Raw genomic sequence first — 22,640 nt, 5'->3', positions numbered from 1 at the left:
AACAAATACCTTTTTAGTAATCTTTTAATATTATTCAGGTTTTCCTGCTGGCATATATACAATGGGATCTCATTCCATTCTTGAGAGCCTATAGAGGAAAACATACTTGCCCTAGACACTTTCAGCCTTAATTGCTTAACCGTAGATCAGCACGACCTACAAAACGCAGCTTCTGAAGTGGAACATATGGCAGAATACTATCCACTAGGCACTTAGGTGCTAATTTATGCACAAATAGATAAACCATTAACAATTTGTAGCATTCCTGTACTCCATTTTAAGCCAATACAAATTTGTATAGTATTCTGACACATGTTCACACCTCCCTAGTCTAAAAAGTGTTGTAACAATTGAATTTTGCATGACCTGCAAAGCACATAGTGCTGACACAGGTATGCCCAGAAAGACTAGGCTCCTTTTATGAAGCCGCGTTAGCGGTTTAAAGCACGTAATAGCGTGCGTTAATTTGCCGGCGGCGCTAGCCACTACTGTCTTCTCTTGAGCAGGCGGTAGTTTTTCGGCTAGCGCGGGGGTTAGCGCATGCTAAAAAGTTGTGTGCAATAAAGCCGCTAACGCGGCTTCGTAAAAGGAGTCCTAAATTATTGTAATCGAGGCCTGATAGAACTACTGTCTGCAGGACAACCTTAAATGTACTGCCTGATAAGTATGGTTTAAGATTGTTCAGCAGATCCAATTAAAAAAATATCTTTCTAATCATAGCTTGAACATACCCTCTGAAAGTTGAGCAGGAATCCACAAGGACACCCAAGTACTTAACCTCAGTTGGAATCATTATAGATGTTCCTAAAAGTTTAACTGAGTACGGAATATCATCCCCTAGTGTCTGTCTGAAACACATATCCTTTGTTTTCTGAACACTAAGTTTCAGCCTGTTATAATCCATCCAGCCCTTTACCCCTGCCATTACCATCTGTAACCGCTCCACTGCCCCTTCAAAGCCCCCTTCAATAGGGAAGAAAAACTGTATGTTATCGGCATAGTGTTTATAAGAGACTCCAAAGCCTTGCAGCAGCCTACAAAGTGGCAGAAGATTGAGGTTAAACAAAATGGCTGAGAGAGCAGATCCCTGAGGATCACCCGTCTGCACCTTTTTGCAACAAGATAACTTCCCATTCACTATCACTTCCTGTTGCTGATGCCGTGGGTTCTCTGTCCTATTGGACTTTTTGGTGTTTGTTTGTGGAAATGATGAAAACCATTTCATGACCACCCCTCCGACACCACAATTTTTCAATCTGCTTAATAAAATTCCATGATCTAGTGTATCAAAGGTAGCTGAGATGTCAAGAAAGACAGCTATGTAATCTCTCCTACCATCCAAACCATACTGCAATTCATCCAGCATCGAAACCAACAAGGTCTCAGTGCTATGGTGCTTGCGGAAAGCATACTGATGATCATCAAGAACATTATGTTCCTGCAGATACCAGTCAAGCTGTAAATAAACCAGTTTCTCAAGACCGACAGTGAGACCACTGGAAGAAAATTGCTTATGTCCCTTACTCATAACTTCGTATCTTTAACAATTAGTCTAATAGTTGCAATTTTTAACATATTGGGTATCCCTCCCTCTCCTAGTATTAAATTCATCAGTGATGTAATTCCCGGTATGATTTTACTGCCAGTGCTTTTCAATATGTCCGGAGGACAAATATCCCCTGTTGCTACATTAGTCTTTCTTAGTCATGAGAAACTTAACACAAGTTCGGAAATTCTTCGAGAAAACTCAATTCCAGCTCATAGTTCAGTCCTTAATACTAGGCCTACTTGACTACTGTAATATCCTCTACCTCCCATGCCCTACAACCATAACAAAACAACTACAAACTATCTAAAACACAGCACTAAGACTCATCTACTCATTAAAGAAACATGATCACATTACAGAAGCATATCTCCAATCGTACTGGCTTCCGATCCCAGCAAGAATACAATTTAAATTCTACTGCCTACTATTTAAGACTTTATACGGAGACAGTCCAAACTACCTGAATAACCGCCTCATCCACAACACCGCAACCAGACATAGGAAAACTCACACCCCATTCTCATACCCCCCAATTAAGGAGGTCAAACAGAAAAAACTATATGATGGCCTCCTGGCCACTCAAGCAGCCAAACTAGACAACCAAATCGCCAATCTACTGACGGCATCCCTCGACTACAAGACTTAGAAAAGAAATAAAGACCATACTCTTCAAGAAAACTCTGAAAAAAGAAATAATACCACAAGTCTCAAACTCCACCTCTCACTAAAACCAACTACCCTAAACAAATAACCTTACCCATTTCTTACTCTTTTTGAAAATGATCAATTTTTTATTTTTTGTAAGTTCTTGTAATACATCTTGGATAATTCTTTTGTAATCCACCTTGAACTGCAAGATAATGGCGGAATAGAAATCCCTAATGTAATGTAATGTAATGTAATTTCTGGGACACTGAAGTTTTTGGCTAGCAGATGCAGCAAATGAGCACTGCAACCATATTATTAGCTTGGTATTCTCTTCATGGTCTTCTAAATTTCTTCTAATCTTGGATACATTTGCAGCATTACCTGTGACTAAACTGCTTACTAGACCAGTGGTTTTCCAACTAGTCCTCAGGGACTACCTGGCCAGTCAGGTTTTCAAGATATCCACAATGAATATGCATGAGAGAAATTAGCATGCACTGCTTTTTTGGTGTGCAAATTTCACCCATTCATATTTACTGTAGATATCCCGACAACCTCATTGGCCAAGTGGTCCCTGAAAACAACTGATTTAGACCTCTTAGATACCTAAAAGGTGTTAGTGAACAAATAAATCTTTTCCTAAGGGGGGGGAAGCTGCAGAAATAGGGGACATGGACTCCACAGAAACTTCAGGAAATATTTTTTTCCACAGAAAGAGTGGTGGATGCATTGGATTCTCTTGCAGGAGGATGTACAGCGATGGTAGCATTCAAAAAGAGGATGGAAACCAAGCTTAAAGTGGTTCAGCTCAAAACAGAGTAGTGAAATAACTAATTTGCACTATTAAGAAGACGAGAAAAAGGTAAAATGCTTAGGGCTCCTTTTACTAAGCCGCGATAGCGATTTTAACACGTGCTAAGCACGCGCAGAATTGCCACATGCGCTAGATGCTAACGCCAGCATTGAGCTAGCATTAGTTCTCACCACGTAGCGCGGGTTTAATGCACGCTAAAATTCTGCGTGTGCTAAAAACGCTATCGCAGCTTAGTAAAAAGAGCCCTTAGAGTAGCAGTTACAACACCTTACTGGGCAGCCTGGTTGGGCACATTGTTTTTTTTTTAATCTATCATTTACTTTGTTACTATGGCCAGTTAATTTTTAGGTGATTTCTATAACATCACACTAGAAATGCTTGTATTTCCTTCTCAATTTCTTTGCTTTGAGTTCATTACTACTGACTTTAATGGCTTGATTTATTCAGATTTATTTACCACTTTTTCCATTTTCCCAACACGCAAAATGTGTTTTTCTGACTTTAACAACTTTGGGTGTCATTAAAGCCTCTTTGGGTGAATCTCTTCATGAAAAAGTGGTAAATAAATCTGAATAAATCAAGCCATTAAAGTCAGTAGTAATGAACTCAAAAGCAAAGAAATTGAGAAGGAAATACAAGCATTTCTAGTGTGATGTTATAGAAATCACCTAAAAATTAACTGCCATAGTACAGCTTCAGGGTAATCCTAGCTTTCCTCCGGGACTGGGCCGTTCCCCGTTTGCTGTATGGGCCTCTGGGGGGCCTTGACCCTTTCACATATGCTGGATGGGGACACGGGTGTTTTTAATTCTTTTACTCAATTTTGGGATAAGTGGGACATTCCCAAAACTCAATTCTTTGCCATTACTATCAGAGTCTCTGTTTACAGTATGGCGAGGAGTGGACTTGCGGCCACCTTGATAAATATTTGTTCTGTGTGCCGGCTTCTCTGAGCTCTCTTTCGGTGTGGTATAGGGTGGTTCGTTCCTCTGCTTCCCAGGGGCATCTGACTTCATTACGCGATCGATGGAACTGGGATCTTGCTACACGGTACACCCCTGAAACCTTTTTGGAACTTTTTCAAACCTTGCATACATTTGTGAAATCTGCAGCTTGGCAGGAGACCCAATTTAAAATTCTTCACCGGGCTTACATCACTAAAGAAAGGGGTGCTCGCATGGGTTTGTGGGAGGAGCCTATGTGTACCAAATGCAGAGGGGCTCCGGGGACGCTCCTGCATTCTTTTTTGGAGTGTCCTGAGCTCACCCTTTGGAATTCCTCCTTTGCGCAGCTTCGCTTAGTTCTGCAGCGCACTATAGAGTGGGACTACAAAACGCTGCTTCTTGGTGACCAAACCCTGCTGGAAGAGCAAGGCCTCACTGTTCCTCAGAGGCGATTTATTTATTTGACTTTGTTGACGGTCAAATGACTGATGTTACAATACTGGACTAAAGAAGGGCCTATCCCTTTGGATAGCTGGACTCATCAGATGATTCAGCTGGCACGTTTTGAGCTTTGCTATCATAAACGCTCTTCCAACCCTGAGGTGATAGCTTATTTGGCCCTGTGGAAGGTGTTTTTGCGGTTACCTTTAGTCTCCAGACTTGGGGGGGGGGGGAGTGATTGTACGGGGGTTGTGCGTGGTGTATGTCTATGGGTATGGCTGGTTTGAGAAGAGTGGTGCGAGTACTGTCATTCGAGTAGGGGAATCAGGGGGTTAGGTATGTTATATTGAAAATTTATGGAGATAATGAGGGAAACGGATTGTTCTTGATCTTGGATAGTCCTGGGTCTTAATGGTGTACTAAGTGCTATTGTTGTAGGAGCCCTTGCCCCGATCCAGCCAGGCATTTGAGCTCCTCCCCCTATATCCCGTTTAAGAGATCAATCTACCTGCTTTAAATATATAATTTAAATATTATATTAAAAGGATGACCTACGGTTGGAGGATCTGGAGAAGGATTCCTACGGGGTCAGCTATCAGAAAATGTTTGGGAGATCAGACCGGAGCAAGAAAATCAAGCCCATGGTCGGAGCAGTCCTCTTCACCACTTTAGCAAGTTCCCTGTTTACCTGGTTTCAGGCAGCATGGGCCTGTTCGGCGCTTGCTCGACCCGGGATCTGAAGACTTTTGCTCCGAGGTCCCATCATTCATCTGCCCAACCTTTCTCCAGAGTTTCTCGCCGAGGTTGCGGAGTTCAGAAGGTGCGAGAGCGTAACAGCAGCAAAGAGGGAGCACCATGTTGGCCTCGGCCCCAGAGATACCAGTGTACAGCTCAGCGCCTTGTGACTGTTGCAGTGCATTTGCCTCCTCCACCTGTATCCTGCATGCAGGACTTTAACAGCGTTGGTCTAATCGTCATCTGCCTACCCGAGTTTCGGAGGACTTCTGCCCTAGTGTCCCGCTGTCCGTCGGCCCAGGTTGGCACAGTAAATACAGGACAGGAGTACCCTATCTACCCTAGCAACAACGGCACCGGCACACATAGTCTTTCAACACCGCTTGCTTGCTCCAAATTCATCAATGACGCTGAAACTGTGTTTAAAGACACTATTTTTATTTTTACTTTTATTTTTCTTATCATATTATGAATTTCTTTAACCTTATCTATTGTTTTTAATTCTGCCTTTATTATGTTATATCTCCTTCATTTAAATTCTCTCCAAAATTCTGTCTTCCTACGGTTCTCCCTTTTACATTTATTCCTTTTTTCTCCTCTCTTCCATTACCAAAGTACTATTCAGATTAATACTGTCTAGTTAAAATGTTTAACATTAATCTTCTTCTTTATTTTTCACTTCTTTATCAACTTTCAGGTGCTTTAGTTAGATTGTGAGCCTTCGGGACAGTAAGGGAATTTATTAAGCACCTTTCTAACTTCTTACTTTCAATTTAAATGTATATTTTCTTAAAACCGCTTAGAACCTAACGGATATAGCGGTATACAAGAAATAAATTACATTACATTACATTACATTACATTGTCTTCTTTTTCGTTGATGCATCTGTTTGACTATTTTCTCTATGTAAACTGCCTGTTTCTCTTGTTGACTCCTTAATAAAAATGATTTTCAAAAAAAAAAACCCCAAAGAACCACATTTTGAATCTCATTTGCTTGAGGTCTCCAGAGTTTGAAAGTTCTATTGAAATATTAAAATTAATAATAATAAAAAAGACCTGATTAGATGCTTTTTGGAAAGAATGTGTAAAGTAAGAACATTTTTTTTTTTTTTTTTCAGCACAACCGAAGCCTTTTACAGAAGGACGGGAACCTTTCGTTTATTTTGATGCATGCAAATTTTAGCTTAACATTCAAATGATTTTCTACTTACTCATCTACAGTTCTGTTTGTTCATCATTTGTTTTTCAGACTTGGCTTCCTAGGTGCAAAGCAGATGTCTTATGAGCACAGTAAATACCTGATTCACCCAAATTCATTTTGGCCTTTGAGGGCCAGATGGCAAAGAAGGATGGAAGTACTGTCAGTATTAGTACAGGTGCTGAGATCTCTCGGCCACGGTAATTGGGCTTGCTTAAAAGGGGAAGTAACATCTGAACAGGTTTTTACCTACAAGTTGTGCATGCTCCTTACCTTTTTGCTGAGTTGCAAAGGGGAATTTTTTTTTTTACAGCTTTTAAAAAATTTTATTTGATGCATATTTTGCAGCATCTTGCTTTCTGCTCTCTGCCAGTGCCGGCATGTATCCTAGTGCGCTTCCTCCATTCTGTCAGGGCGGTACAGGCTTCGCTGTGCTGATGAGAATGCACAGTTGTTGATGCTGGCAATTCTGTACAAGCACTTCTGTTTCTAATCATGACAGTTCAGAAGTGAGTGTGGTGAAGGTGACCATTGCAGTGACAGGTTTATTCACGCCAGTAGCTATAATAATTTAGTGGTGTTTTTTTCCCAAATGATAAGGAAAAGCCAGAATCTGTAGATAATATCATTGGCTGCACTGGACCCCTCTGAGCTTAGATCTTTTTTTTCTTCTACCCAAAAACCTCCTGTGGAAGGAAAAAACAAAGAAAATAAAATACTAATTCATATGGAAATCAGGTCATACTGTAAAAGCACTTTTGTTGTGCAGGTAGTAGGATGCTGAATCTGTTTCTCCTGGCGATTTGCTTTACCTTCATAACTTATTCCCGATACTCCTTTTTGTGATGCCTAAGAGAAACATAGAAACATGGTGGCAGATAAAGGCTACAGTAACCATTATCTCTTCCTCTCTCTAAAAGTTCCCATATACCTATCCCAGGCTTTCTTGAAATCAGACACAGTCTCTGTCTCCACCACCTCTACCAGGAGACTGTTCCATGAATCTACCACCCTTTCTGTAAAAAAGTATTTTCTTAGATTACTTCTGAGCTTATCACCTCTTAACTTCATCCTATGCCCTCTCATTCCAGAGCTTCCTTTCAAATGAAAGAGACTCGACTCATGCGCATTTATATCACATAGGTATTTAAACGTCTCTATTATATCTCCCCTCTCCCGCTTTTCCTCCAGAGTATACAGATTGAGATCTTTAAGTTTGTTCCCATACGCCTTATGATGAAGATCACGCATCATTTTAGTAGCCTTCCTCTGGACCAACTCCATCCTTTTTATATTTTTTGAAGGTGCAGCCTCCAGAATTGTACACAATATTCTAAATGGGGTCTCACCAGAGTCTTATACAGGGGCTTCAGTACCTCCTTTTTCCTACTGGCCATACCTCTCCCTATGCACCTTAGCATCCTTCTAGCTTTCGCCATCATCTTTTCAACCTGTTTGGCCACCTTAAGATCATCACATACAATCACACCCAAGTCATGCTCTTCTGTCATGCACATAAGTTTTTCACCCCCTAAACTGTACCATTCCCTTGGATTTTTGCAGCACAAATGCATGACCTTGCATTTCTTAGGAGGAGGGTGAAATAACAGTAGCAACCTTCCCAGCCAAAGACAGAGACTATTCTTCACCAGCCACAGATTATTGACTTTTTTCTCAGCAGTGATAGTGTTCATAATGACCTCAGAAGTAATCTTTCACTTAGCCCATATGGTTGTATTGCAGAGCAGTGAGGCTATGGAAGTAGTGTTTCCACTTACTCTTGAGGGAAGGAACCAGCTTTCAGTGGTAGTAGAAGGTTTTGCCTTGGGGGGAATGAAGGAGTATGAGATAGCTGCTCTACCTGTGCTGGTATGACCTGCTGAAATTATTCTAGAAGTGATATGGACAGCTCGACTCAATATACAAGGTTTGTGGATGTCTGACTCCAAATGTATAAAGAAATACCAAACATATTTCAGAGAAGCTTCATATGTTCAGAATAGTTCCAAATAGAGGATTTGACACAACAAATGAAGCAGATGAAACAAAATTGGTTCTCAACATTGCAGGATAGATTGGTATTCCAAAGAAAGCTGGAAAATTTCAACAACTATACTCATCAACAAAATTTAAGAATTTTGAATTTTCCTAAGGTGTTGACAAGTCCTCCTACAGTACTTTTTTATTGGTTTCTTAAGGAGTACTTAAAATATTCTAAATTTGTTTTTCCGTCTCCGTAAAATTTATTATCTTTCTTTGAAGCAGGTAGAAGTCTTTCAGGGTAATGAAGAGTCATGTTGAAGAGACTCTAGAAAAATCTATTTTGATTGTCACTTTTATGTGTATACAAGATAAAAACAAAACAAAACAAAACACACCTCTACTTAGATTGGGTTTTTTTCGTTCTGGTGATTGTAACTTTGTGGGAGAGAAGATATCTATCTTTCCAGATGTGTGCAAATGCACTCAGACCAAGATGAATAAGTTTTTCACTTATTGCCTCGTTTATTGGAGCTAAGTTTCAACTTTGTTATCCTTATAAATATATAATTTCACTAAATAATAAGAGGTTTCTTCAAGATGGTTGTACTCTTTCATATTTTTGCAGGCTCAACCAAAAACATTCTTTTCTGATGGCATTAAGAAGTTAGTAGGATGCTGGGAAGAATGTAATGCAAAACAGGGTGATTATATAGAAAAGTGATGTAATTTGCTTGAGAGATTTAATAAATAGTGTTGTAGCAACTTTGGCTTAGTTAAACTTTAGGCAAACAATATTACCATTTAAAGCTGGTTGCCAAGTTCATGTCCTAAAACAGATTTGATACTTTGCATGTTCTGGTTTACATGGACATGTTGCTAGGATAATGTGAGTCTCACTGTATCCAGAATGTTATAACTCATGCATTCCTTTCACTGAGAAGGAGGGAACCTAAACAAAAACAAATTGATATGAAAATAAGGCTTATCAAAACAAATGCATGTTACAATTTGCAGACATGGTTCTTTGTCAGCTTTCAGTTCAGTCAGAGTCAGAACCAAAATCCAGAGCCATGACCCTTCCTCTGCAATAACCTGAGCATATTTCCAAACCCTCCCCCCCCCCCCCAATTTTCTACACCCCTCTGAACTCATTTGGCCCGTTCATGATAATGCCAGTTCTCAGGCAGCAACCCTGACCATAGCTCTTTCTGCAGCCCTGCAATCACTGGTGCTATATTTATTTACTAGCCCTCTAATTCTGTATAGTACGCCAAAAGTTAGGCTTCAATTCATGGTGTAACGTCCAATCTACAGTGGCAGTTAGCCAAAATGGAGGTGAAATGGCACATACACGTGTGAGTTCACTGAGGCACTATTCTGTGATATTGACACCTGAGTATGGGTGGGTCATGGAGTTCAGAGGCATCTCTCTTCCCCCCCCCCACACACCATGCTCGTGCCCTCCCTTTTCTACTCCACTGTACCTCTTTAAAATTTTTGCCAGTGCAAGCAACTACTCTATCTTGCTGCTCATGCCAGCCCGGCTCCCTTTGAAATCCCTTCCGGGTTGCAGGGCCAGGAAGTGACATCAGAGGGAAAGGCAGCACGAGCAGCAGGCCCGGGGAAGCTGTTTGCACTGGAGAAGATTTAAAGAGGTACAGAGGTAGGAAGGGAAGGAGCGAGTGTGGCGGGGGAGGCAGCAAGGAGTGGGGGTGGTGTGGAAAGAGTGGTGGGGGCAGAGAGGAAAGCGCAGGGGGACACCACCGCCACAGGCGTCTCCTATCCTCGCTAAGCCACTGATAGGGTTTCCCACCATTTTAGGTATAAGCGTTCTTGTCTGAATTTAAGCATAGAAACATAGAAACATGACGGCAGATAAAGGCCAAATGGCCCATCTAGTCTGCCCATCTGCAGTAACCATTATCTCTTTCTCTCTCTGAGAGATCCCATGAGCCTATCCCAGACCCTCTTGAATTCAGACACAGTCTCTGTTCCCACCACCTCTTCTGGGAGACTTCCACGCATCTACCACCTGTTCCGTAAAAAAGTATTTCCTCAGATTACTCCAGAGCCTATCAACTCTTAACTTCATCCTATTCCCTCTCATTGCAGAGTTTCCTTTCAAATTAAAGACTCTACTCATGCGCATTTACATTATGTAGGTATTTAAACGTCTCTGGAACTCTCTGCCAATTTATTTAAGAGAAGAACATAATATTGATAAATTCAAGACCAATTTAAAAACATTCCTTTTCAAAGACGCTTTTGATTAATAAGTCTTACTCTGAATTCATTAATGCTGTATTTGACCATTCATTTTAATTCCCAACCTTGTGTTTTTGCCTGACCTCCTTTTCTATAATATTTTGTAGTTCAAATCCCCTCTTCCTTTTACTCGTGTTTTGTTAAGTTTGATATAGTCTAGTTTATTTTAATGTTATGTTTAAATTAATGTTTTATTTTTAATATTGTAATTTTAATTGTTTCTGTTCATCGCTTTGAAGTAAGATTAAGCGATTAATCAAAAATTTTAATAAACTTGAAACTTGAAACTCTATCATATCTCCCCCTCCCGCCTTTCCTCCAAAGTATACAGATTGAGATCTTTAAGTCTGTCCCCATATGCCTTATCACAAAGACCACACACCATTTTAGCAGCCTTCCTCTGGACTGACTCCATCCTTTTTATATCATTGTGAAGGTGCAGCCTCCAGAATTGTATACAATATTCTAAATGAGGTCTCACCAGAGTCTTATACAGAGGCATTAATACCTCCTTTTTCCTACTGGCCATACCTCTCCCTATGCAACCTAGCATCCTTCTAGCTTTCGCTGTCACCTTTTCAACCTGTTTGGCCACCTTAAGGTCATCACATACAATCACACCCAAATCCCGCTCTTCCATCATGTACATAAGTTCTTCACCCCCTAAACCACAGATGTCGAAGTCGGTCCTCGAGGGATGCAATCCAGCCGGGTTTTCAGGATTTCAATAGATCTCATGCATATTCATTGGGGAAATCCTGAAAACCTGACTGGATTTTGATGCCCTTGAGGACCAACTTTGACACCCCTGTCCTAAATTGTACCATTCCCTCAGATTTTTGCAGCCCAAATGCATGACCTTGCATTTCTTAGCATTAAATTGTAGCTGCTAAATTTCAGACCATTCTTCAAGCTTTGTCAGGTCTTTCTTCATGTTATTCACACCATCCATTGTGTCTACTCTATTGCAGATTTTGGTATCATCTGCAAAGAGGCAAATCTTACTCGTCAACCCTTCAGCAATATCATTTATAAAAATGTTAAAAAGAACATGCCCAAGAACAGAACCTTGAGGCACACCACTAGTAGCATCCCTTTCCTCAGCGCGATCTCCACTGATCATTACCCACTGTCGCCTTCCACTCAACCAGTTCCTGATCCAGCCCGTCCCTTTGTTACCCACTTATGCTACTATTCTGTAACAGATTTGGTGGTCAAATTTTCCATGTTAGAACACTCAAAGTTTTGGCACCTAATTTTTAGCACCCTTATGGAATTGTCCCATATTCTGCATTCATTCGGTGTTGACAGAGACCATGGCCATGACCAGAGGCCTCCACACCATCAACAGTATTCTTTCTGAGGTGCTCTCAACATCTATACTAGAATGTAAGATGATAAGATCAATTTATAAGATTTTTTTGAAATGTGAGATTCATGAAACAAAACGTTCAGACTTTTGAAATTAAGTGCCCTCATGTAGCAGCAATTGAATCGAATTACCGACCCATAGCCAATCTTCCATTCCTTGCCAAATTAATAGAAAAAGTTGTTTTTACTCAGATAACAAACTTTATTGAATAAACTCACGCCCTTCATCCCAATCAGACAGGTTTTAGATCAAATCACTCAACTGAACATTCTATGATAGGGCTCACAACTAATATACAGTATCACTTAGATCATCATAAATCTGTTCTTCTGATTTCTCTTGATTTATCTGCGGCATTTGATACTATAAATCATCATCTACTTATCAAAAGATTATCTTCAATTGGCATTTCTGACCAAGTACTAAATTGGTTTAAAGCATACTTTCAAGATCGATCAGCCAAGGTCATTTTCAATAACTCAACATTTAACAACTTCACCAATTTCTTTGGGATTCCACAAGGTTCAATTCTTTTCCCGCTTTTATTTAATATCTTTTTATCACCTCTTCTAAGCCTCAGTCTATTGGATTTTCTTCATTTGCATACGCAGACGATATCCAACTTTTGTACCCTCTAAATTCAGAAGACCCAAAGGAGATAATATCTATTAATAACAAGTTAAAACAAATAAGCCAATGGCTCAAGGACAATATGTTGGCCTTCAACGCATCAAAATCTTCTGTAATGTTTTTCCCATGGAAAAAGGATCTAAAAAAATTTTCATCTCAGATCCTTCTAAATAACATCCCTCTCCAAATAGTAACTACAACAAAAATATTGGGAGTAACATTGGACCAGGAACTCTCTTATCATAATCAAATTAGTTCAGTAGTTAAAAATTGCTTTTATAAATTACGTCTCATCAGATCATTATCAAAAGTTCTAAAACCTGAAGCTCTCAATACTCTTATTCATTCATTAATCATTTCCAGGTTAGATTATTGCAATACTTTATACCATGGCATAACCAATAAAGAAATAAGAAGGTTACAGATAATACAAAATACAGCAATAAAATTTATTGCAAGATCAAACAAATATGACCACGTTACACCACTTTTACAGTCTGCACATTGGCTACCAATTACACATAGAATAACTTTTAAAATCATATTGCTTATCTTTAAAATTCAACAATCACACGTGCCAATATTTTTGGATCGACTTTTGATACCGTACTCTCCATTTAGGGCTCTCAGATCAATACAACAAAATTTACTAACTATTCCTTCTCTAAAAATAATAGGGACCAGGAGATCTACCATTTTCTCAGTCATAGCTCCTCAGCTGTAGAACAACTTACCACTGTACCTACGTAATGAACCATCCTTAGAAAAATTCAAGCGCTCCTTAAAAAGCTTTCTGTATAAGGATGCATTCAATACATAGACGAGCTTAACCTCCCAAATATAATATCTTCAGATCCTAATGGATTTTATGTGATCCCATCCTATATGTTCCTCCCCAAATGTTGTTGGTTTTTTTTTTTTTTTAATTAAAGAATGTAGTCCATCCTATTTACCATTTTTGTATAAGTTTGTATCAGTTTGTATTAGAACTTATATGATTTGTATGTAATGTCATATTTTGTCCACCCTTTTTTTATTTTTATGCATTGGAAAATTGTTATACGCATTGAAATATATGATACTGCGTAGATAACAAATCTTATTAAACTTGAACTTGAAACTTGATAAAGGTGTATTTGCACTTACAGAGGTATCTGCTGAGGGCCTTTCCCAGGTTAGAGGCAGACGTGGCAAAAAAAAATTGAGCATTAACACAGTTTTAGTTTTGCAGTTTGAAGACTGTGTACTGGATGTAAAAGACTAATGGAAAAGGTTGTTGGAAACAACTCTTTTGTAGGAGTTAAGGCTTCTTCATTAGAAAATGCTTGTGATGTGTTAATTAAAGATAACATCAGGCTTAGACAAACTAAAAGTTACCGATCCTATAATAGATAACATTGTGCCGTGTTTCTTTTTGTGCAGATACATCTACTACTACTATTTATTATTTCTATGGTGCTACCAGATGCACGCAGCACCGTACATTAAATACTCAAGAGACAGTCCCTGCTCGAAAGAGCTTACAATCTAATTACAACAGACACACAGGACAAAGGGTGAATCAATATATGCTGCTCATTAAAGGAAATACAAAGGGATGAACAGGTAGAGATGGTAGGGGACTACAGAAGGAAGGAATGAAAAACAAATATAGTATATTACAAGTTGGAAGGATTAGGATCTAAACGCATCTTCGAAAAAGTTGGCTTTGAGCCTAGATTTGAATACCGCCAGAGATGGACCCTGGTGTACTGATTCAGGCAAGGTGTTCCAGGCATAAGGCGCAGCAAGGTAGAAGGAGCAGAGTCAGGCGTTGGCGGTGGTGGAGATACCTGAAGAACGGAGTTCCAGGAGTAGGGTATAAGGAGAGATATCGAGGAGTCGCATAATGAATACACTTGTAGGTCAGTAAGCGGAGTTTGAACTGAATTCGGAAGCAGGCAGGGGCGCCAGTGAAGCGGCTTTAGGGGAGGAGTAACATGAACATAATGGCACTGGCAGAATTTGAGGTGCACAGTAGAATTCTTGGCAGATTGAAGGGGGAGAAATGGGTGAGAAGCATGTTTCCAAGTTTCCAAGTTTATTAGGTTTTTATATACCGCCTATCAAGATTATCTAAGCGGTTTTACAATCAGGTACTCAAGTATTTTTCCCTACCTGTCCCGGTGGGCTCACAATCTATCTAGCATACCTGAGGCTATGGAGGACTGAGTGACTTGCCCAGGGTCACATTATTTGTCTTCTAGATGTCAGACCAGACTTCGTAAATATTACTAGGATATTGGCTTTTTTTAAAAATTGGACTAAGGGAGAAAAGACTCAAATGTTGCAGTAATCCAGGCGAGAGGTGATGAGGGTGTGAATCAAGGGAGACAATTTTTCAAAATTAATGGTGGGTGCTAAACCCAATAGAAATTACCGTTCTCTGGACAAAGCTATGGAGCTTGTTCAATATTAGGGGTGCTCAAGCACCCACAGAGCTAGCTTCTATGGGTCCAAGGCCTACTGTTCAATTCTCCATGGCTTGGAAGGATTCCATTAGAAAGAATGCTGTATATTTTGGAATGGGGTGGAGGATGCCAGCAGCAGGAGTCCATTCTCTAGGTACACCTGACCTTAACCAAAAGACCAAGAAACAGTGAGAAAGCATGCCATCCCATTTCCCTCCTGTCTAGGCATTTTATTTCTTTTCATGAGAGTTGTCATCTACATACAAGTTTAGTATAAGAACATAAGAACTGTCATACTGGGACAGACCAGAGGTCCATCAACCCAGTATTCTGTTTCTAACAGTGGCCAACCCAGGTCCCAAGTACCTAGCTAGATCTCAAGTAGTAAAAAAGGTTTTATGCTGCTTGTCCTAAGAATAAGCAGTGAATTTCCCCAATATAAATAATGGCCTTTGGATTTCTCTTTTAGAAATGTATCCAAACCTTTGTTAAACCTCGCTAAGCTAACTGATTTCTCCACGTACTTCAGCAACGAGTTCCAGAGTTTAATTACACGTTGTGTGAAGAAATATTTTCTCCAGTTTGTTTTAAATCTACTACTTTGACTAATGCATTTCCAGAAACCTTACTCATTTTTCCACAACACACATTCCTTTCTTCTTCTTCTTCTTTTTTTTTTAAAAAAAGTTAAAACTTTTGGATTCTGCTGCTGTTTATTTTTATGTAACCCATGTCTGTATTTTGCAGTGTCCTGCTTATGCAAATCCCTAGCCAGGCAGCATCACATTATATTTATCCCTGCTTCATGCAAATCTCAGAGTCTGACATATTCACATGATAGTGCTAAAATCTGGGTTCTCCCTTTTGCCTTTATTTATCAACTAACAAGTTCCCAATACCTTTCCATGATCATTTAAGACCCCCAAAGCAGCTTTCAAAAATAAACATATAGAAATACATTTAAAACAGTAATAGCAGCATATCCTTAATACCACACAACCAGGAATCCCCTGACTGCTCATTTCTTCCCTGCTAACAATGCATCCCCCATTCCCAACCACCAACCTTATTCCTGAAGACAAATTGCTATGTTTTATCACAGCTTTCCAAACTCCTGCATAAACGGGCAGGCCTTTACCAACTTTCTGGAATTACAGATATTTCTTTAACTTCCCTATTGTACCTGGGGGGGAGGGGAGAGAGGGGAGATAGAGGAGTTTGGAAAAGCTAGGAAAAATTTAGTTCAATTATTTGTCTTCTAGATGTCAGACCAGACTTCGTAAATATTACCAGGATATTGGCTTTTTTTAAATTGGACTAAGGGAGAAAAGACTCAAAAATATCACCACACTTTAAATCTGGCAGAAGGACAAAATGCAATAACAGTAGGCTGTTTCACAGAAGGGGAAAATAAAACTTTAAGTATCACAGTCTCAGTCAAAAGTGTATCAGAAAATAACCTGACAATTTCAGCTTTCACTCCTCAGATTAAAAAAAAAAAAAAAAGGTCCATTACACATAGTCAAACCACACAGCATTGCCAGAAAGCCTCAAAGTACTGATGGGATCTCCCAAACAAAAGCTACAACTCTTAAATCATCTCCATCAAGACTGCTTATTCACTTACCATGCTTAGAGCAAATCTAGTACAAAAGGAATTAGAAAGGAAGATGAGAGAGAATGTCTCTTGTAGTATAACCTTCACTTCCGATGAAGCAAGCTTTCTGTCCACCAACTAATTTGAAGCAAAACAAGAATATGAAGTCAACTTCTAAGAGAAATTCAGAAAGAAGAAAATGGTACCAAATCCCCGCACAATATACTGTCCTGCAGTTAGCCAGTACTAAACTAAACTAAACCTTAGGTTTGTATACCGCACCATCTCCACAGACGTAGAGCTCAGCACGGTTTACAGGAATTGGGATGAGAAAGGAACGCCAAGGAAAGGATGAAGATCGGAGGAAAGAAGAATGTTTAGAGGACTAGGATATCAAAGAAGGAGGGAGTGTACATATCGAAGGACCCCACAGTTATTCACATGGGGAAAATTCAGTATAATTGCACCCTATTTGTTGTGGTTCTGTAATGATACCTGGTTCACTGAAGAGGGATGCTGTCTTCATGCAGCAGGCCAGAATATAAAGACTGGAATATACGCAGAAAGTGGGGGATTTGTAATAGCTCATCATACTTGTAGTTTTCAAATGTAAGGTACTTTCCTGCCTTGAAAATTATCCCCCTGAAAATATTCTCACCCAAATAAACTTGCTACTCAGTATACACAAAAGCTCCGTCGCCCAATTAAACCTGCTATTCAGTGCACACAAAATTTTCTTGCTAATTGTAGTACTGTATATACTTTTTCAAATCTAAACGTATAAGCATAAGTTTAGATCTGCCCCCAGGAATATATCTGCTCACTGTGAATGATAGTATGCGCAAAACAGCATTCATTAAACATTTGGGTAATTTGATAACCAAACATTTCCACATATAAACCCTCGGGTCAATGTTCAGCCAGGGCAGCCAGTGTTTTTTTTTTTTGTTTTTGTTTTTTTTTAACAACTGTCTGCCACAGCTGACCACCAGTGTTCAGATACCAGTGCAGAATATGCAGAATCACTACTGGTCCCTGATGTTGTCTGAATAGCAGCAGTATTCAATCCACTGTGGTAGTACACTTCTGCCTCCGTATTTGCGGTGATTAGGGGATTGACTAACCCGCGAATACGGAAAAACCGCGAATAACAGCTAGCAGGCTCCAGAGGGCAGAAAGACTCACACAGAGTGCCGGGATCGAGCTGAAAGGGAGAAGTGGGCAGATCGGAAGCAGCTGCAGGCCTGCACTTGAAAGCCTCACCCGCTGCACGCTGAGGCTCACTCCTGGAGGCACCAGTTCTAAGCAGTGCTCCTGTTGCACCACGCTGACGAGCCCTCCCTCTTTCCACATACGGGTTGCTGCGGCCACTTTAAATTCCCAGCGATGAGAGGAACCCGACTTTCTGTCTCATCACAGTCCGCATTCCAGCTGTGCTGCCATTAAACTGCTACACCAAGGCGCATACGGCCTGACCCACAATCTAAACCCCGGACCCGCAGCACCCACCCACGCGCCGCATCCCAGCACTCCCATTTGCCGGACGGGATTTTTGGAAACCCTCTGCCTATCCCATTGGGCGAGGGCCCCAACTGTCAAACCGGCTTTGGTGCTTCAGTTTCTCAAGCTCGGTGGAGTTTGGGGTTTGCAAAATTTTTATATCGGTGATTGGATGATGTAATTTGGGGGGCGGAGCCAGCTGATGAAAAATCGCGAATAAGCGAAACCGCGAGTGCTGGATCCGCGAATACGGAGGGAGAAATGTAATTCTCTACAGGTCGCCTAAAGTTAGGTGCCAGGATGGTGCGTTCTAAGTGCAAATTCTGTATTAGCAACTAAGGCACTTAAGTCTACAAACTTCTGGATTAAGAACTGAGAGTAGGTTTAAATGGTCAATATTCACAGTGGAGAAGGGTAAAAAGTGGGGTTCTGTCATCAGTAATATACAGTATATACAGGAATAAGAGAAAACAATCTAATTACATCAGATACCCCTCTTGTGTTATTTTTGAAAATAAATCTGCTCAAGAAGCTTCTTGCAGCTATTGTCTCATAAATCACTCTTAGTTAAATTAGATTAAAAGGGTAAGGAGCCTTTCACTATGCTTGAGTACCTGATTGTAAAACCGCTTAGATAACCTTGATAGGCGGTATATAAAATCCTAATAAACTTGAAACACTAAACAACCACAGCGGCTTAAAGTCATTCACCCAGAAATTCCACTCAGTCAACGCACCTATGCCAACTAATCTCACCAGATGCTACTTGGGGCTCCTTTTACTAAGCTGCGCTAGCATGCTACAATTCCGTGCGTGCTAGACACTAACGCCTCCGTTGAGCTGGTGTTAGTTTTTCCACGTAGCGCGGGGGTTAGTGTGCGCTAATCTGCAGCATGCGCTAAAAACGCTACCGCAGCTTAGTAAAAGGAGCCCTTAGTGCATATGTTTTATTGTCATGTCTGTATTGTCATTTATGTAAATTATGTCATCTCTGTCCTGTCTCGATTATTATGGATGTACTTTGTTATCTGTTCTGGGCTTCTTTGGGAGGACGGGCTAAGAAATTGAAGAAATAAATGAAGAAAAGCTGAACAGTTTAGGGCTTTTCAGTTTGATGATGATTTAGCAGAGAAAGGGATTTGATACTTGTTTATAAAATCTTGAGTGGGATAGAACAAGTTACTAGGGGAATGGTTGTATACCCTTTCAGGTAGTTTCATGGAGCGTCCCTGACAGTTGGTAACCCTGGAATCACCTCTGTAGATAGAAATGAGATCGCATAAATCTGTCTTGTCATAAAAACATTTTATTATTCTTTCCAGCCCAACTGAAGTTGGAAATAATTATACAAAAGGGATTGAGAAATATATGTCTGCCTGTGGGCAAAGTAAGTCTGTGAAAATTTAATGAAATGGAATAAAACTTGGTATGGTGGAAAGTGGAAAGACACAATGAGTTTGAAAGTGGATCAGACTTGACAGGAGGTTTTCAAAGAAATAAACCCCCATCCCGGTGCATTTTTCTGCAAGAAGGAGTTCCAGTTTCTGTAGCATAGAAACAGTGAAATATTGCAGTTAGGAAATTCCTCCTTCCTGGCCATCAGAGCAGATGAATCCAGAAATTTATGGGTTAAGCCCATCTACGAACAGGTGGAGATAGAGAATATAATTTTTCCTTTCAAACTACATCTCCCTGTTTTCTATTCTCCCATCCCCCAAAACTGTCCCACCCTTCCCACAAAAATGCCTCTGTGACTCAAAACACCCCATGTAAAACTGGTCCACCAATGTAAACTGAACTATAATCCAAAAATTATCTTTCACAACTGTCCCACCACTCTGCAGAACCACTCTGAAAGACTAGCCCCTTGCAACTGCCTTATCACCCCCAATCAATTCCAAAACAACACCCTCATGAAAACCATCCCCTACAAATTGCTCCAGGACCCGGCTTAACTGCCCTACCCTCTAAACCTACCACCCCTGCATCCTAAACTAGCCCCCCACTACTGACCCACCAATCTGCAAACTGTTACAACTCCCTAAATTAATCTCTCTGTAACTGCCCCACAGATTACCCCAACCCCTCACAAATAACCTTCAAATGTTCCATAATCAGTAAATCACCTCAGCTCCCTAAAACTCTCTCCAGAGTTACCTCACCGCCCTGTAAACTGCCCCAATATCTGAAAACTTCCTATTGGATCTGACATACCACTCCACAAGCTGCCCCATTGCTTACCTCTCATAAACTGACCCAGCCCCCACAAACTACTATACATACATGCCCCACCACCCCAAAAACCTTAGGTACTGCTTGTGGAGGTTGAGATCAAGAACCATCCCCTGTTACTGACAATAGTGCATGCTGGGGATCTAAGGGGAGTTGCTGGCTGTACATTCCTGCTAGCACCCCACAACAGTTCATTAGTGGAGTTTCAGCAGATTGTGTGACTGTTGCATCTTTTATAATATGAGAGCAACTAATGAAGTTGCTTGGTATAACCTGGTGAAATTGAGAGCATTATAGAAAGGGGAAGATTGGAGTCCATTGTGCAGTAGAACATGGGCGTTATGTTTGAAAAAGTTCCCTCTCTCCTTTGCATTGTGGAGGTAATTTAATAACAGGTTGTCTATGCTGAAAGATCAAAAACATAAACCCTTGAATTCTATAAAAGGCTCTAAAAATTGCATGTGTAAATTTAGTGCACGCCAACACTCCATCTATGGAGTGGCCAGGTGCCTGCAATGTTTTGTATGTGTGTGAGCAACAAGTTCTAAAAAAAACCGCAAAACAAAACAATTTTTGATCCTAATATTGGTAAATAAATTTCTGTATATAGCACAAAAAAGTCTGATGCTGATCTTGTCTTCCACCAAATCAGAAATGCAAAATGAATAAGGGATTTAACATTTTTATTGTAATATTTCTGATGTTAATAGTGTATTTTCATATAGTTTTTTTTTTTTTTCGATTTTTCAAATGTATACATTGTCAAGTTCAAAATATCAATAAAGAAATAAAAAAAAAAATGCAAAATGAAATCCAAAATAAAGAATACATTCCCTAGCAACAGCAGCAGATGAATCCATAGACCAATGGGATAGCTCACATCTACCAGCAGGCGGAGATAGAGAAACTGATTAACAGGTGGTCCTATTGGCTGGCACTCCTCCTGTCTCATCAGTAATCTCTATCTCCCAGCAGGAAAAGGTCGCTCTTCAACTAGCTCCTGAATTCTGGCTGTGGCTGGAACCAGTGGCGTACCTAGGGTATGTGGCACCCGGGGCCCATCATTTTTTGACACCCCCCCCCCCAATGTAAAAAAATTTTTTTTTTTTTTTTGCAATAACCATGAAATGGAATAAATGGTCAGAATAGAAACAGGCAGTGAAAATTTTCTTTTATTGAACCTCATATATGTAACCATTATTCCAAACATAACATAACATAAATTATGTCTGAATTGTCATGACATCAGAAGTACATATGGAGTAGTTGCAGGTGATGCTTGGGACAGTTCTGATTGTGTTAGTTCGGTTTTATGTGTTTTTTGAATAGAAGGGTTTTTATTTCTTTTTGAAGGTTTTGCAGTCTGTGGTCGATGTCAATTGGTTGTAGAGTTGGGGGTCGAGTGTTGCAGCTCGAATGGCTAGGAGGTTGGCGAACAGTTTTTTTCTTTTGACGTTTTTGGTTGGAGGGTGTGTGAATGGTGCACAAGTTCTCCTATGTCTGTTTGAAGTGGATTGAATTATTTAGCTGAAGAAATTAGTTACCCCACACACATTAATTCTCTTCCATTTTTGTTCCCATTATAAAAAACACTGATAAGTTCCCAGAAAAAAAATACATTAAAATAAGAAGTGAAAACAAAGGCCCCTACAGATGAGAACATAACATAAGAATAGCCTAACTGGGTCAGACCAATGGTCCATCATGCCCAGTAGCCCATTCTCATGGTAGCCAATCCAGGACACTAATACCTGGTCAAAACCCAAAGAGTAGCAACATTCCATGCTACCGATCCAGGGCAAGCAGACACTTCCCCCATGTCTTAATAACAGATTATGGACTTTTCCTCCAGGAATTTGTCCAAATCTTTCTTAAAACCAGCTACACTATCTGCTTTTACCATAACTTCTGGCCACTTCATTTTTAAGTTTAGATCTTTCCTTTCAAACAGAGACCTTGCTAGATGTCAAATACAGCACAAGGTAACTTCACATGGACTTAGCTGTGCAGGAAATGTGAATCTCCTCATACACCCACCATATAGTGCAAAAATGTGCAAAGGTCTGTTTTTTTCTTTCGATCACTACATAGCCTAATGCCACACAAGCAGCGCTGTTACAAACATATTCTGTAGGTCAATGCTAAGGATAACAAAGTTTCCTTCCTTGGACCAGAAGGAGATAAACCACTGGAAGAGATCCCAAAACAACACCCAAAGACCCACTCAGTGTGTGAATCAGTTGAGTGGAGTGGACTAACTGGGGGGTGGAAATGGGCCC

General features: G+C 40.2%; 1 protein-coding gene across 1 annotated transcript in view; it reads left to right on the top strand.

Moving 5' to 3' along the window:
* LOC117351584 (guanine nucleotide-binding protein subunit alpha-14) overlaps positions 1 to 22,640 on the top strand; it is a 343,853-nt gene that overhangs the window by 109,877 nt on the left and 211,336 nt on the right. The gene's annotated exons all lie outside the window — the stretch shown is intronic.

Source organism: Geotrypetes seraphini, chromosome 1 (assembly GCF_902459505.1).
Source record: "Geotrypetes seraphini chromosome 1, aGeoSer1.1, whole genome shotgun sequence".
In the NCBI taxonomy this organism is placed as follows: domain Eukaryota; kingdom Metazoa; phylum Chordata; class Amphibia; order Gymnophiona; family Dermophiidae; genus Geotrypetes; species Geotrypetes seraphini.
Note: the sequence above shows the minus strand (reverse complement) of the source record. Positions and strands in the feature narration are given on the sequence as shown.